Source organism: Squalius cephalus (assembly GCF_949319135.1).
Source record: "Squalius cephalus genome assembly, chromosome: 19".
Lineage (NCBI taxonomy): Eukaryota > Metazoa > Chordata > Actinopteri > Cypriniformes > Leuciscidae > Squalius > Squalius cephalus.
The window spans coordinates 26,524,576-26,542,721 of NC_137140.1; the positions used below are offsets into that span (position 1 = coordinate 26,524,576).

Genomic DNA, 18,146 nt, shown 5'->3' on the forward strand with positions numbered 1-18,146 from the left:
GAAAAAAAAGAGTGTCTTTCATTTCAAAAATATCCATAGGGTGTTTCTTCAACTAGACACTTCAGGTCTTGTGGAGTTTGGTAAAACTTTGCAAACTCTCACTAGTTTATTTGTCTACTAACCATGTCCAAAAGTTGATATCATGAGGTTCACCACAATGCCATTTCCCATTGTGTTTAATAGCAATAGCATTCTATGGTGTAAAAGACTAATTTAAACATTTAAACAAAACATATTGTGTATCCTAAAACAGCCCGGTCTCACCCCAAAACGTCACATACTGACGCGTCTTGACCAAACGGCAATATACGACGAAAAGGGTACCCCTAAAACGTCCATATGAGACGAAGACATAAGCGCACCAGCAGCGCCTCTTAGCGGTACCCTAACGCATACCTAAACCTACCCATAACCCGAATAGTCACATACGGACGTTTTAGGGGTACCCTTTTCGTCGTATATTGCCGTTTGGTCAAGACGCATCAGTATGTGACGTTTGGGGGTGAGACTGTGTTGCCTAAAAAAAAATATATTTTTCACACTTCATTTGACAAAATTACAGCTTGCCTGGAAATTACGCAAAAAAAAACCAAAACAAGTTCTGTCCACAATTACCTTAGATTTACTTTGCTTTCATATTTCATCCAGGGTAATTATAGTTGAGTTATTAAAGGGTTATTAGAGGTTATTAAAAATAAAATTCAATTCAATTTAATTCACATTTATTTGTATTTTCACAATACACATCGTTTCAAAGCAGCAACTTAGAGTGATCTGTAATCAGAGGTACTGTAACTGTGTAAGTTATGTATTTAAGAAATGTACATATACAATCACAGTTAGCTAAAAATTTACTAATTTAAACAATGTAATAATTTAAGGCAGAAACAATGAGCTCATTACAAGTAATGAATACTTGTTTGTTAACAAATGATTATGCCATATAGAAAAAAAATGTTAACTGAAACTAAAATAATAAAAAAAACTTTAATTTCAGCTAGTTGCTAGTTTAACTTGATGTACAACAATTATTAAAACTAAAGTAAAACATTATAAAAAAAAACTATACAGATATTTTAAACAAAACTTTACTAAAAAACTTAAAAAACACTACCAAAACTTTAACTAAAATTAAAATGGAAAATTCTAAATATCAAAAAAACTAAATAATATCTCAATGATACTAAAATAACACTGGTTAATCGTTATTTTATTATATAATTATAATATTTTATGATATGAAAAGAAAATCTAGGTCTTGGATCGAGAGGGGGGCACTTAAAAAGTAGCAAAACTAAATGAATGCCTGGTGAAAAGTTTCCAAGACACTTTTAATTGACCTTAATATAAGAAAGAAAAAAAGTGGAAATCTGTAAGTTTTAATAACAATCAACCTCTGGGACATAAGTGCCAATAGATGAAGAAACACCCCTATATTGGATGTCTTCAGAGTGTGTGTGTTCGTTGGCCTGATGCACGTGACACTGTGAACAGCAGTGAGACACCTGCAGCCTTGCTTTGATGACAGCAAATGGAACACACACACACACACATGCATGCACACACACACAGTCAGGCTTCTGCACGATAATATATTCACCCTCCTGTTTTGAGTCTGTTAGATCTGCTGTTGGAGTGATCTTCTCATGTCCTTTTCAAGTCTTCAGATCTCTTTTAAAATGGCCACTTTGATATGTGTTTGACCATAGATCCCATGGACAATCACATCACACAGTTAGAGCATGTGTTCTTATTTCAAACAAATCAACAAAAGAAAGAAAATGAAAGAGTTCATCAATGTCAGACAAAAAAACAACAACAACAGCTGTCATCCATTCTATTTTATGCCATCATTGGACTGGATTGGTGTCCTATTCATAGTATTTGAGTATATATATATATATATACACACACACACACACACACACACACACATATATACAGTATATATATATATACACACACACACACACACACACACACACACACATATATATATATATATATACTCTCTCTCACACACACACACACACACACACACACACACACACACACACACACACACACACACACACACACATATACAGTATATATATATACACACACACACACACACACACACACACACACATATATATATATATATATATATATACATACACATATATATATATACATACACACATATATATATATATACACATACACATATAGATCGAGCAGGTCTGTGATAAATGCGCAGAGGTGCCTGTGTTACTGTAAGGCACTTCACTGGATTCACAGCATTACACATAAACACGACTCATCGCAAAATTTAATCTGCACCTTCCATGTAGATAATCGCAGATAGAAATATTTTCAAAGTAAAACACCAGATGTGGATGCCAGCTGGCCACGCGGCGTCTGATGAGTGAAGCTGATTAAAGCACAATGGCTTTTAATACATTTTACCTCTACAACTACAACCTTCACATCCACCATTCAGTTTAGACCATAAACCAAACTGTAATGTAAATGGTAGTCAAATGAACAGAAATATTAAACAACCTCCACAACAAGAATGGACATATTTGAAAAAAAATTTGAAAGCATCAAAACTATTTGTTTGGACAAAAGAGTATAAATTATAACAGTTACAGTAATGTTTCCTTACCGCAAAACATCTGAATAAAAAAGCATCTGAAAATATTCAAATGACTGAAAAAAAACTGCACTCATCTGGTAAAGTACAAAAAAATATAGTTTTATGTCCCATCCGGCACAACTTCAAATGGTTGTAGAGTGGGCATCACTCCAACTACAAACTAGACATTTTGCTGAACTAATCGCATTTGTGGTTAAACTGACATCTGCAACCGTCAAAAATCACAATCAAAGATCCATAAAAAACATACACAGACTGTCTTACACAGCAGCCAGATGGTGTGTTATATTAGCACCGAATTAACATCTTGTGTGTTCTGTCGACGTATGTGTCTCCAAGGTAAAATTCCACCACAAACAAGAGTGTTAGTAAGTTTAAAGCTGAATTAAATTTGGAGTTACACTATTGCTGCTATTTCTAGCAACGATCCCAAACACATTCTCACTTGAGTGATGTTAACTCACACAAAGCTAATTCCTAGTCTCAACGTGGCTTTCGGTATGCCTGCTTTCTGTAATGTGGGACACAAGCTATACCTGCTATTGTATTGGTCTTCAATTACACAGGAGAAGAGTGGGATCATGGTAAGTTTCCCTTTTAAGCTGCGGCCACAAAGGTTACGACAGAATCCTGTCCAGATGTTACCGTCTGCTTCCGCTAAGAGACAAACTCAATGGACAGCAGACGCACACACACAAACATTATGAGGTAAGTATTTAAGAAGCAGCTAAGTTACATATCTTGCCTACACAAACCTCATATTTGTCAGAAATAAAACTCATTAGAAACTACACAGGTACACCATTACTTGTTAACAGTGAAGCGTACAGCAACTCTTTTAAAAACAGATCACATGCTTATTTAGTATTCCACACAAATCCACCCCATGCTGTATACATTTTTAACAGTGATCCAAGGTGAGAGAGCTCAAAATGTCACGGTCGGAGCAGACATTAGTGTTTCCCGAATCTGCATGTATCACATATCAGCTGACTTTTCCAAACCTCTGTGATCTCACCTGTTCAGCCATAATCATACAGGTTTCAGTGAGTCCGATTCTGACATTGAAATACAGATGGTAGTATCGCCATTGCCAGCATTTGTAACCTGTGTGGCGGCGCAGACAGAATCGGATGTTAATAGTGATGTATTAGTCACACTCCAAACAGTTGTGATTGGACACTAACGGATGTGCTTTTCGGCAACAATCACTGGTTCAGTCTTATGAATGCTAAGAGGGGCCGAAGTGTCTGTAATAAATAAATCACAATAAGATGTCAGACCTTTCGAGAAGGCTCTCGTTTTCTCTTGAGGCAAAACCACACACACCAACAGATGATACTTGAGTGATAAATGACTGTTTATGAATGTACATACTTTGACTCTATCTCTCACTTTCTATCACTTCTAATCTATTTTGCATTATGACGACAAATTGAAATATATGAATAAATAAATACGCACATACTGTACATATGTCAACGGTAAGCCTCATTTTCTCACTGTCATACACACACTTTACAGGACGTCACATTCCATTTGTGAGGAAAATAAATCATAAGAAAAACATCAAGACAGCCAGAAAATCAATTTCCCTTCTTTGACCTTGGCCAATCTCCTGTCTCCAATATGTATATTTGGTAACGTGTTAGAGTGTAACGCAATATTAACATTCTAGAAACCACTATTAACTAACAAGAAACTCTGATTAATGAAATAGTAAGTAATAGTGCTCAGTTGAATGAGGTAGTTCACTATTATCTAATCAATAACTACTATTTTTTTCATACCTCACAGAAGACTACAAAGAACTACTATATACAGCTTCATAATTAACATGAATAATGCATAATATATAAATAACTCTAAACTAAAGATCATGGTAACCCACTAACAATGACTGATGTCAATGTAAGCTTTTGAGGCTTTTGCAAAGTATTGGACAGTAATTCATTCTGACAGATTTGGTAACACTTGAGTCATTACTAGTGGGTTACCATGATCTTCACTTTAGAATACTTATCCAAATAATTAGTCATTCCTGTAGAAGGATGTAACAACATTTGAGTCATTACTAGAGGGTTACCATTGAGTTACTGTATGTTTATATCTATAATATGTAAACATGATTACTGAGTTTAAAAAAAGCCCTCGACCCACCTTTGCTACAATTTTACTACAAATGTAAAGAGTTTAAGATTAAAAACAGGTGCTTTTTAACCCAATTTGTGATGAATGACCCAGTTTCCCTCTCTCTCCCATGTTAACTGTGTGTAAATAAGTCCAACGTCACTGACACAGACTGCAAGCTGATATATGCACGCCTCTGACATTCCCAATTGCCAGTGCAGGTATGGGTGTCAGAAAGCATTCAGTTCTCCAGAGCCTCATTCACTCTCCCGGTTACGCTTTCGAGGACTGTTTCTGCACTCCGCGAGCGAGCAGCCACAAGAAAGAGCGGCGCTCCACCTGTTAACTATGGCAGATTTTAGCCCCGCAGGCATTCCCCCTGCTACGCACACAAGACCCAGAGACGGAAAGCCGCTCTTCACGCACAAAGGTCGAGCGAAGCTGTGCACTAGCTGTCAACAGTGGACTGAATAAAAGGGAGTTTCCTTACCTGTGCCGTCCGGATGCATCCGAGCCCGACCCCAAGCTGTACATTCTTCAGCTGTGCGTCTCCGCCTCCTCTTGTTTCCTCTTCTCGCCTTTGCTTCCTCTCACCTCCTTTTGGCCTTTTCTATCTTTCGCACTGTCTCTCTCTCCTTCTCGCAACACTTGTGTGAGTCTACTTGTGTGGCAGCTGAAGACCCTGCTGTGGTGATGGCATTTCTCTCCCTCTCCCTCGCTCTTCCTGGCAAAGAGGGTCAAACTGAAGATGGTGTCAGTGACACGGTGAGGAAAGAGATGGAGAGAATTAGCGAGAAATAGAGAGACAAGTGTCCAAAAAAAGAGTAGAAACAGCTGTTGGCAGCTTCGCCGGCTCGTGACGCAGATGAGAGACAGCTGGAGAGTTGCAGTTGTGATCTCTGACTGAGGAAAGGTGTGAGAGCAGGTGGGGAGCCGCGTGGCGGTGACTCCCTGCGCTCACGGATTGGCGTGCGAATGCGAGAGGTGGTGTCTTACTATATAGATCTTGAATAAATCTCACGTGGATCTTGTTTACCTATGCCTAAAGTTGTGATATGCCTGTAGCACGTGAACTGGAAGCTGAAAAGTACGTTTAAAAGTGCGTCAGTCAAAAAAAAAGGAGAGTTTTTGGCATGGACTAACCCTTCATCCTCAATCAAACCGCTCATCCATAGCCTCCGTCCGCTCCATTGCGACCAACCTAGTTCTCCAACCTTGGGGAATAATCATGATGAAATGAGAAGGATGCTGGGAAGAGAGCACAGCTGATTAAAATAGATTGGAACGAAAGATTGGAGCTGTGTATGTGACCTTTTCCGTCTCTGGAGTTGTAGTCTGCTGATTTTGAGAAGGAAGTCCATGAAGATGCTTCTTAATTAGTCGAAATGTGTCGCTTATCTTCAGAATCTTTTATATCCGCAGGTGCCGCTTTTGGTTTTAGTCCGGTTTCCAAAAAGTTTGCAGCTCTTGTAGTGCTAGCTGAGAAAAGCACGAAAGCATTCCAGAATAAATACATGAATAAATACAAATTCACAAATGATGTTTGTCCAGTTTGTAGAGCAGATGTGCTGAGCGTCTCATCTGTTTGATGTGATCTGCCTTCTGCTCTCCAGACCACAGAACAAGCTTCTGATACCTAATCATGATGCTGTACAGATTTATCCTGCCTCCCCCCTCCTCATTCTCTCATGCTTTTATTCTCTCTCTCTCTCTCTCTCTCTCCATCCCTTTTCGCCATGCTGTTCTTTACTTCCCTGTCCTGTTTGTTCCCTCTACCTCTATTACTCCTGCTTTTGTCTGTCTTTGCCACTATCCTCCTGCCGCAATCTAAATGCTCTTTCATTTCAAGCTTTCCTGCTTTTCTGTCGCTCAGAGATGAGCAGGTCCAACAGGCAAGTTTCCTGTTGATTCTCTCTCTCTGACACTTACAGTTGTCCCTCCACATCCTTCAACCTTGCCTGTCCTTCAGATCTGGATTACTGTGAATGCAGTTTTATTGTCAGACAGCTATTGCCAAATCTATCCACGTTCTCCACACAAATATTTGTTTTACCATATCATTTGTTTTAATACTAAGCAAATTACATTTTCTATCCCCTAATCCTAAAGCTAAACCTTTCTAGATTTTTATAAAGACATTATTTATTTGTTTATCAAGCTGTTTTTCTCATGGGGACAATGTGGATTTTATATTAACTATTTCCCCGCCAGCATTTTGTTTTAAAAAGTTGTCAGCCAGCGCCAGCATTTTTGATCATTTTCACCCCAGAATATTTTGTTGTAGGAATACCTGTGAACATAAAATATATCAAAAGAAAGAATAGCACCCCTGCTTTAAAAAAAAAAAAGAAGATGTTTATTGCTTTATAGCTTCATGCACCTTTTTTTTCTCAACACTTGAATGTGGGTGCGTTTCATAAAAAAGCTACATTTTTGAGCAAAAAGCTGAGAAAATCAAATTTTTGTTAAAGACTACGCCTGGATCAGATTCAGAATGATGATCCATAAACACCTGGGTCGACATTTCATTCTGTAATGTTAGGCGGTATTGATTTACATGCCGTTTAATGTTGATAATTGTGTTATTTTACATATGCATCTGCTTACATATGCTATTGCTCATTTCTGCTTCTTTTTGCCTGTGTTTTGAGATTCTGTACTCTTTTAAAAGATGTGTAATAGCGCCCCTACCGTATAAGGGTGAAAACACGGATAGCCGGAAAATTCCGTCAATGGCAGGGAGTTAAAATATACGTTTTTATTCATTTACACACTACCAGTTTGGCGTCAATACGATTTTTTATTTATTGATTTAATTAATACTTTTATTCAGCAAGGATGCATTGAATTTATCAAAAGTGACAGTAAAAATATTACATTGTTACAAACATTTCTATTTTAAATACATGCTGTTCTTTCAAACTTTTTATTAATCAAAGAATACCCAAAAATGTTATCACCGTTTCCACGAAAATATTAAGCAGCACAGCTGTTTTTAAACATTGCAAATAATAAGAAATGTTTCTTGAGCAGCAAATCAGAATATTAGAATGATTTCTGAAGGATCATGTGACACTAAACACTTGAGTAATGGCTGCTTTTTTTCTTTTTTCTTTACTTATGTTTAGAGAGAGATGCGTGTGTGAATTACCTGTGTCTGTGCAGTGTTTCACTCTCTTTACTAACAATGAAGCTGTGAGTTTAATTACTTCAAAAACAGTGCTGCTATACCGCCTTGCTGCTGATAAATATAATGTATCGTTTCATTAGCGGTTAATGCACACCTTCCAGCCAATCAGAATCAAGTATTCAGACAGACCATGGTATAAAAAGAAATGTTTCTTGAGCACCAAATCAGCATATTAGAATGGATTCTGTAGAATCATGTGACACTGAAGACTGGAGTAATGATGCTGAAAATTTCAACTTTGCCTTCACAGTAAATTACATTTTAAAATATATAAAAATAGAAAACAGTTATTTTAAAATGCAATAATATTTAACAATATTACTGTTTTCACCTTTTTTTTTTTAAATCAAATAAAATACAGCTTTAGTGAGCATAAGAATTAAAAAATTTTTTTTAAAACGTACCGGCCCCTAATGTGTGTGTGTGTGAGTGTGTGTGTGTGTGTGTGTGTGTGTGTGAGTGTGTGTGTGTGGTCCTGGTAAACCCTACGTTGTGGTGAAAGATGGTAATACCAGTCATTTTTGACCCTGTGGGGACATGTTTGGTCCCAATGAGGAAAACAGCTTATAAATCATACAGAATGATGTTTTTTGAAAATATTAAAAAGCAGAAAGTTTTCTGTGATGGCTAGATTTATGGGTATATGGTTAGGATGAGGTGATAGAATATGCAGTCTGTACAGAATAAAAATATTTATGTATGTGGAAATTTTGTACAGTATAAAAATCATTATGTCTATGAATGTCCCCATAAAACATGGAAATGTGTGTGTCTGTGTGTGTGTGTGTGTGTGTGGGGGGGGGGGGTACATGTATGTGGATATTTACAGTGTTTCTTTAGCAGACACTTTTACAAAAGACTTATAGATGATGAATAAAACATAAGCGATTCACCCTGAGGAGAAAAGAACAGAGATGAAAATGAGAAATAGTTAAATAAACTTTTTCTTTCTTTCTTAAGAGTTAGTATATTAAAAGATTCAATCTATTGGTCACGGAAGAGATATATCTTTAGAAATTTAACTGCAAGGGACTTGCTGCTTGGGTAGGTATCAAGGAAAGATCACATACCCAAAAAATGTGTGAACATAATGTCTAAACGGAAATGGATCATTTTAAACTTTAAATTAGTTGAAAGATGAAAGCGTAAAGTTAATTTTATGATTTGTTTTGGTTTAATTTCATTAGTTAAAAAATAGTTTTGCTCACCTGACACTGCAAATTAAACTTTCCACCCATCAGGAGACAGAACGATTCCACATATCTCATCTCTACTGTAATTAATAATCCAGGATAAAACCATACTGGTTTTCCCATTTATGAGAGCCTTAAATGGCAGAACCCTGGTGTTTCAGTTGAAGTAGACTACTAATAATACATAATATAAAACAGTGCTATAAACTACACACAGCCTCTCGTTCTTTGATTGCTGACATATTTTAAACATGAAACTAAAAATATACTACCCTGTTTAAAAAAGATCACCCGGGATGCTGTCATGTAACACAAATGTGTTTTTTCACCACTAGAATGTGTTTTTTCCCGCTCCCTTTTAGTCCCAGCTTTAAAGATCTCCTGTCTCCTCTCATTTTCCGTCTGCTCAAAAGGAACTCTCTAAATTTTCTAAATCACTTTGTGCACATGGCAGCTTTTAAGAAACTATAAATACCGTGGTGCTATTTTAGACCAGGCCAGGTGATGAGATATACTGACAGGAGGAGAAACCAGTGTGACTCTTTAGATATGCTCCAGCTGAACTGTGCAAACTTTTTGTGCATTTGACACATTGGAATTTGGAAGTCACTTACAATGCATGATGAACTGTCTTTAAAGGGATAGTTCACTTTGAAATTAAATTTTGTATGTTTTAGCTTACCTGAAGGGCATCCAAGATGTAGGTGTCTTTTTTTCCGCAGTAGTTTCAATTTTGATATTTTTAGGTCAAACCGTTCTTGTCTGACAGTCATATCATGCAGGTCTATGGTCACGGTCTCAAAGAGCATGCACAGAGTCCAAATTAAAACAATTCCCCATCGTCCAAATTAAACAATTCCACATCGTAAGTACACATTGATGGTCTAAGACACGAAACGAGCGGTTTGTGTGAGAAAACGAACAGTATTTATATCGTTTTTACCTCTTATAACACACCCACGTCCAAGTGATCTGAGGGCGCGGGCGCTTCCTGCTGTGTGACGTGTACGCAGACTGGTGCATGCATAGATATATATACACTAGATGTCGCATTAAAGACATTCGTTCCAATGAACTGCCGTAGCCAAGGCGACCTCTAGTGTATATATCTATGCACCAGTCTGCGCACACGCGCTCGCGTCCTCAGATCACTTGGACGTGGTTGTGTTATAAGAGGTAAAAACGATATAAATACTGTTTAGTTTTCTCACACAAACTGCTCGTTTCGTGTCTTAGACCATCAATGTGTACTTACGATGGGGAATTGTTTAATTTGGACGATGGGGAATTGTTTTAATTTGGACTCTGTGCATGCTCTTTGAGACCGTGACCATAGACCTGCATGATATGACTGTCAGACAAAAACGGTTTGACCTAAAAATATCAAAATTGAAACTACTGCGGAAACAAAGACACCTACATCTTGGATGCCCTTCAGGTAAGCTAAAACATACCAAAATTTTATTTCAAAGTGAACTATCCCTTTAAGGTGAGCAAATGGATTTAAACACATACTTGACAAAGAAAAGAGAGAACTTTTTAGTTAAAAATAGTACCTGATGCATAATATTTTCTGACAATGTATGACAGCAGTAGTTCTTTTGGAAGCCATTCTTTTGGATGCCTTGGAATAAAATAGGAATTGTTAGATAGTTTAAGAAATAAAGTTACATTGTGACAAAGTTACTCTGTAAGATTTACAGTAAAGTCCCAATCTGAGTAATAAAATTGCAATCCCGAGAAATGAAAGCTTTAGCATAAGTTCTGCCGGGAAGACTCAATTGTTACGTCACTTTACCTTCTCATCTATCCAATTACATTCTAATACTCGTGGTATAAAAGATTGGTACTTACACACGTTTGAGTTCGCAGATGCTGACGCTTCCATCCATTCACCTCCATCCTCCCCACCACCTCCAAGATGGATCCTTCCCTCCATTCTCCCCACCACCACCAGGATGGTCCCTTCCCTTACCTCACAAGGGGGTCGGCTGCGCCCCTGCCTTTGTCTTCAGGCAGGATATGCAGAGTACGGACCCTCAGATTGCGAGCTACGGACGGGGCCTACGCCAAAGAACTTTATTGCTTGCTGGGCTGTTAATAAATGTATAATTGTCACAGTATTTATTCTCCCGAGTCTTTCTGGTAGAAATAAAATTGAAATTGCAAGATATAAAGTCCCACTGCGTGATATAAAGTCGCATTGTGAGATTTAAAGTCATATTGTGAGATATAAAGCTCCAATTAAGCTGAGGGGAGGAATGCTCTCTTTTTTTTCTCATTACACAGACACATAAAACAAATAAAAATGACTTTTTTACGTGCCTTTCCTCAACTAAGCTCCTGATTGTCAATTTCAAAAAGAGAATATAAATTTGCCCTAGTTTGTCAATGTGACAACCAACGAGAGAGACATAGAATGAATGAATGAATGAATGAATGAGGCATTTATATAGCGCTTTCATACTGTACACCCAAAGTGCTTTACAAACATAGGGGTTCTCTCCTCAACCACCACTATGAAGGTAAGGTAAGGTAAGGTAAGGTAAGGGACGGCAGGTCACAATTCTAACACAAATCAACTAAAAGAGACGAATAGCATGTCATTGGCATTTAAAAAAAGGGTTTGAAAAACATCTACTTTTTCTTTAATGTGAAACATAAGATCTAATTTTCTTTCAATTTTAAGACAAGATATTCAGTCCTCTTATCAGTCTTAATATCTCAAATTCGTAAATTCTGTTTATCTTTGTTGTGCTCAGATATTTATTGCCTGTCGCAATACAGTAAAGAAATATATGGATTGTGTAAGTCTGTGCCATTGAGATGTAATTGGAGCAACAGACTCTGTGTTGTAAAATTCATTGCGCTTGAAAGTTTTTCTTGAATGTCAATATACTTTTGATTATTCACCTATAATGCACCCTGACAGTGTCTGAGAGAAATTAAACACAGGCGAGTTATACTGTCGCGCTGTACTTATCACAATAAAGGGCTTCGGTTCAAAGCAATTTAGTCAGCTATACGAGTTAATTAAAGTAAATTGCTTCAAAGTCCCTACACTTGTAGAATAACTGCCTGAACTGTAATTGTGCTGAAATGGGTTATTGAGCTGTTTTGTGAAATACAATGGATCATGTGTGTAACAACACAAAATTCAGTCGCTAGTAAAAATGTGGGTTTTTCTCTGAGCTGTAAATTGAAATGCAGATGGTTTAGGTTCCTCAGGTTCAGCTGGTAGCCGTGCCAGATCCTGGGAAGAAAATGTGCGGTCAAGTGTCCCCTTAGGGCTCAGGTGGAGGCTGCCTGTCCATCAGGTGTCTTAGCATCAGCAGCTAACGTGCCAAAGGCAGAAAACTGCCAAATTTACACTGCATCAGATGGACTGAAAGTGGAAAATAGCAACATTGTGGAAATATATAAATATTGCCTTGCATATAAATAAATCCAATCTTTCGTCTTTCATCTATGAAATGTGACATTTCAGATTTTTTTTTGCTGCGCTGCTGGCTATTTTTAGATAGACTTTAGTAAGAGAAGTCGGAAAATGAGAAGGAAACGTGCAGCAGGGTTAACTTTGTTGTACTACTCCCCTGAGAAGCAACTAGAAAAAAATCAAAAAAGTCTTGATTCTGACCGTATAACATTGCTTTAAGTGAGTCTAACATATGACAACATCTTATAAACAATATTAACAGACTAGACAGGTTTTAATATGGTACACATTTGGATACAATCTCCTCATGGTCCTCTCAAATGTTTCACATGACAGTATAATACTGTCTTTCAGTGACAACCAGTTATTTATAGTAGGCCTATGTAAATATGCAATTGTTTATCAAGTCAAAAGTGTGATTTGATGAAAATGATGCACATAGGACATAAATAGAGCTGATAAACTAGTCCTGGATTGAAATCATAAAATGTATTTTGTGTGATGGTGTACAAGGTTAGAAATGATGTTAAAGAGATGAAAATTCTATCATCATTTACTCAACCTCATGTCATTCCAAAACTATGACATTCTTTCTTTTGTGGCACATAAAAGAAGATATTTTAAGAAATGTCTCAAGTGTTTTTTTGTCCACACAGTGGAAGTCAATGGGCTCCAATGTTTGGTTCCAATCCTCAAAATATCTTCCTTTGAGTTCCATTAGAGAAAGAAATGCACATAGGTTTGGAACAACTTAAGAGCGAGTAAACGATGACAGAATTTTTGGGTGGAGTATCGCTGTAAGCTCCAAAAAGCACCATAAAAGTAGTCCATGCAACTTAAACTGTATTTCAAGTCTTTGATAATTCATGCTGTTCCCGAGATGCATGAACACATGGGGAACGTATTTTGTTTTTGAATGAAAAACAGACTAAATGCATGTGCTGTTATAACTTTTCAAAACAGTGCCATCAATCATAGGCACTGTTAGAGCCTACTTAGGGGGGCTTTAACCTCCCGTTTAAATTTCAGACCCCTTAAAAAACGTATCTATGTCAGGCAAAACTCTTCAATTTGTTATGTGATCTTTCTTCATGTTTGCTGAAAATGGCATCTAATAGCTACTGTATATAAAGTTATTTCACTCAAAATCCTCCTTTTACCAAAACAAATCGAGCAAGATTCAAGATCACACGCAAGGCAAAATATATCCTTCTGAGCCACATAAGCTCATGCTCTTGGTTGAGGCCCCCTAAAACTGAAATCCTACCAATTGTAACTGCCATCAATCAAACAACACCAGGAAAACCAGCTGATCCTCAGTGCCACCTATAGGCTTTGACAAGAAAGAAAATCATAAAGGACAAAAAAGGACAAAGACCTAAATGAAGTATTCTTGATGTGAATGCATATAGAGCTTCATCACTATCCAGAGTCATGATAGTCATTTACACACACCTCTTCAGACAACAGCACTACAAACCTCTATTCCCCAGTCCTATCTGATTCTCATCATTAGGAAACAGCTTACTAATAGAGGCACTTACAGACGTGTCTTGTTCTTTGCATTTTTTGAAGGACGCTCAAGATTTGTAGGGAATTTATTTTTATATCCACTCTACCAACCTCTGCTTTACACTGTATGGCAGACTTATAAAAAAGAAAAGAAAGTGCTCTTCTGTCTGAGAGAGAGAAATTCATTTGAGTACTCAATTCAGATTCAACCAGCTTCTTTAGAGACTAAAGCACATATTTCATGATCACCCTGTCTGAATGAATTTGCACACACTGTATTGCCAATCTGAGAAGACATACAAGAGAAGAAAGAGCAGTATTCACATGGGAGATAAAAGGAAAATCGGCATCTTCAAGTGCTCCGCGCAGTGAAGATCCCCAGTGGGATAAAATAACATGTAAGGTTGATCTGAACTGGAAAAAGAAGCATGAATGAATCTTTTGTCCTTATAAATATTTCATAGTCATGACTGTTCTGCACTCTGTAGGTACACACGCACTACCTGGTGGTCTAGTTTCCAAAAATAGGTCCTTAACGTGGTTTGACAAGTCCATTAAAACACAGCTGAATTAATTGCAAATTAATTATTAACAGCCAACTGTAACAGAGTTGATGCTCTGACTTTAACAAAGACAGAGGTTTTCACAGGGATTGGAAGGACAGAGGGATGGACAACTGAATAAGCTAACGTTTGAAGTAGATCTGTCTGTGCCGGCCAGATGGCTGTCTGCAAGGTGGGATGAGTTTGACTCCATATGCGCAGCCACACCTGTGGACTATCTGTCTGGTTTTTGGCTCACCGCACTCTCAGCAAGATGTATAGCATCCGCCATCCAAACACCATGGCTTGGTGTGACATGCCTTATCTGACCGTTTGGATAATGTAGCTTGGTGTGAAGGGATATGCAAATGTGTATGATACAACCAGCACGAGACTAGGTATAATATTTATCAAAAGGAGGCAAATTACGTTTTTGACATGAGCTATGCTGGAGCACTATTAAAAGTAAAGTGAGAGACTCATCATGAATATTTCATTGGGGTGCAAATATTATCTATGAAACAAAACATGTGAGAACACAGCTAATAAAATAATGGCCTGTTCCAGCTTTCATGGCAGTTACGAGATAAGGGGAAATACGTGGATGCATGGAACACTGCAGTTCATGAATAAAAAGTTAACTTAGCATTTGTGTTGTAGCCCTTGCCAATATTTTGTGTAAAACTATATATTCACAAATTCAGTTGTCAGAGGGTAGCCATTTGACCAATCTTAAAGGTAAAGTATGTAATTTCTGCCGCACTATATAGTGTTTTCAAACAGGTTTCCCAAGAACTCCTCCTCATCTGCCATTGGTTGGTCAGATAGATTGGTTGCACTATTGGTTGAGCCAATTATGTAAAAAAAGAAAAAGAAATTACAATTGTAGTTTTTATAGCACCAGTGCTTACACTTACAAATAAACCTACAAATGGTCTCTGAATGTTAAACATGAAATATAAAGTTAAGTATATTTTTAAACAATATATTTTATACTCATTCTTGTGTTAGGGCTGGGTAAAAATTTAGATTTTCTCAATAATTTCATAAAATTGTAAATAAAGTGTAAATAATAAAGTGACTTGATGGAATATTTTAATATATAATACATAAAAATCACACACACACACACACACACACACACAAACACACATACATAAAAAAAAAAACATCTTCTCTGATAGGGTTTTACTATGCAAACTGTCTCACAGCTAAAGCGCAGCACACTGTCAGCACTATACTTGGATGTTGGATGTCTAGTCAACCATCATTATCCATCCCTAATGTGTGTGAGAAAGATTTCCAAAGTGTCTTTGCAACACGTTTATACCACAAACCTACATCTCAGCACATAACTGTAATACATTTTTGACCTTTTTGACAGTTTACCCTGTTTAAGCTTATAACTATGAGGCAGGACACAACTGAAGGCCAAATGACCAGTCCAGAAGGGACTTATGGTTGTTCGTGCATCAAATAAATAAATAAATAAATAAATAAATACTATAACTACTAACATAACTCCTGTCTGACAGGTCCACTAATCCAATGTGTCACTATGAGAGCATATGCATGTGCACATGCTTGTTCTCGACCTTCTATTAGCTGTACGGGTCAGCCATTTGTCTTTCAGTGACAGGGTCATTCACCCTGTGCCTTGAAGAAAGACGTGTCCTTATCATTCCATATCAGAATGATGTTATATCGCCAATACATGTGCAAGCCTGACAGTGTCACCAGAAGATATCATATCCATCCCCCTCGATACTACGATATCGTATGACAACATTTTGACAAATGGGTAAGAAAAATTGAAGAATATTGCATTGCATCTATGTGACAATGTTCTTTAAGTTAATAAATCATTTGAAATAGGCAACACTAAATGTAAGATAACCGCAAGGCAAGACTGGAACTGGACAGACTATCCACATTTTTACAGAATTGTCGAATATTGCTGGAAGCAGACTACATTTATATTTACATTTAATTATTTAGCAGACGCGACTTACAAATGTGGAGAACAGAAGCAATCAAACCAACAATAGGGCAACAATATGTAAGTCCCAGTTCTTCAATGACATCACGGTGAAAACCCCTTTTGGAACCTTTACTTTTAAAAGTGTGAAAAGATAAGATTGGTCTAATTTGAAGTAATATAAAAAGACTGGCCTTATTTGAATACGAAATACACAAATGATTACCTCTTGGTGAACTGCTAGTTGGTCAAACTAATTCTAAAGACAGTCTTAACAACATAGTGGCTATGTATGTAACTGGCTCCAGGTATTCAGCGGGTTTGAAAAGCTGGTCTTTTATATTGTTCAAGCGCATAGATGTGTGAAGTATGCCCTCTGCAGTACATGTTCAGATGCATTCTTTGGAAACTAAATTGAAATATATTTAGTGTTCTCTTCCAACACACTAATTTTACATAAGTAAAAGATGTACCAATAAACATTTGTACAGTGTATACATGATGACTATAACTTAGCTTTTTATCCTAAATATTTAAATGTTTATATATGTTGTTAGTGAGTTGTAAATTTAACATTTTAATTGATCTTTTTCTATTTTTTATCTGATGTTGGCAGGCTCAAAATAAAAATACTGAGTGCAGTGCACCATCAAAGTTTGGCTATTTTCCAAAACAAGCGCAGGGCCCAGTTGTTCAAAAGAAATTTGATCAAATTTCAGCTATTGGATTGGATCAAATCTTAAAATTATTTGTTAAAAAAAATTAAATAAAGGATTCTAAAATCAAATTAGACCACGTAATCCAGTCTTGGTTTTGATCTGGATCAAAACTTCAGTATGTGTTGTTCAAAACTTTTTAGTATGATTGGGATTCCTTTTATACATTTGTTCTTTACATAGTAGCCTGCATTGTGATGTAGCCTATAGTCACACTTATATCAGTGGTAACCCAGATTTGGTAATCTGGAAAAATATGTCTGGATCTGGACAAAGACGATAGATCAGGGTGAATGATCTAATCCAGTGTTGTTTTGAAAAACCAGAACAAAAATATTAACTAATCTTGGATAGCAAAAGATTTCCATTTCATTTTTTTTATTTTTTTTAACAACTGGGCCCAGAATTTAAAGACAAATACTGGAGAAAGTGTTTGAGTAAGAAGAAGAAAAAAAACAACAACATTTATTCGCCCATTCAATACACTCCTTGCTATCGAATGTTATGCCAGGTATTATGCCTATTTTAAGGGGGGGAAAGTGAAAAAAGTTTCTAAAGTATTGTCACAAAACCTAAAACGTATAAACGTTAACATGAGACAAGTGTCATAAAAAATGTCTTACTAACCTTGTCCGTACAAAGTTATCCAATTTTTCTCCTGTTTTGCGTAATACGCGGAGGGATAAGAGGGACTATTTTTCAGCCTGAAAAAACAGAAAAGTTCAACCTCCTAAAATAGTAATCCCACACTAAAATTACGATTTAGACAACTATCGCTAAAAATATTACCAAACATTTCTATGGA

At 36.9% G+C, this 18,146-nt stretch overlaps 1 protein-coding gene across 3 annotated transcripts in view; it reads right to left on the reverse strand.

The window, feature by feature from the left end:
• The window catches only part of grin2cb (glutamate receptor, ionotropic, N-methyl D-aspartate 2Cb), a 55,005-nt gene extending 36,997 nt beyond the window's left edge, over positions 1 to 18,008 (reverse strand). Inside the window, exons 1-4 of one of the 3 annotated variants that reach the window (XM_079851628.1) lie at positions 17,969 to 18,008; positions 10,714 to 10,781; positions 6,086 to 6,253; positions 5,265 to 5,988 (exon numbers count right to left, since the gene is read on the reverse strand). The gene's annotated coding sequence lies outside the window, so the exon portion shown is untranslated. Of the gene's footprint in view, positions 1 to 5,264; positions 6,425 to 10,713; positions 10,782 to 11,011; positions 11,124 to 17,968 lie in introns of those variants that run through there. The other 2 variants (XM_079851627.1, XM_079851626.1) reach the window with 2 other exon arrangements.
• Positions 18,009 to 18,146: the final 138 nt, after the last annotated feature.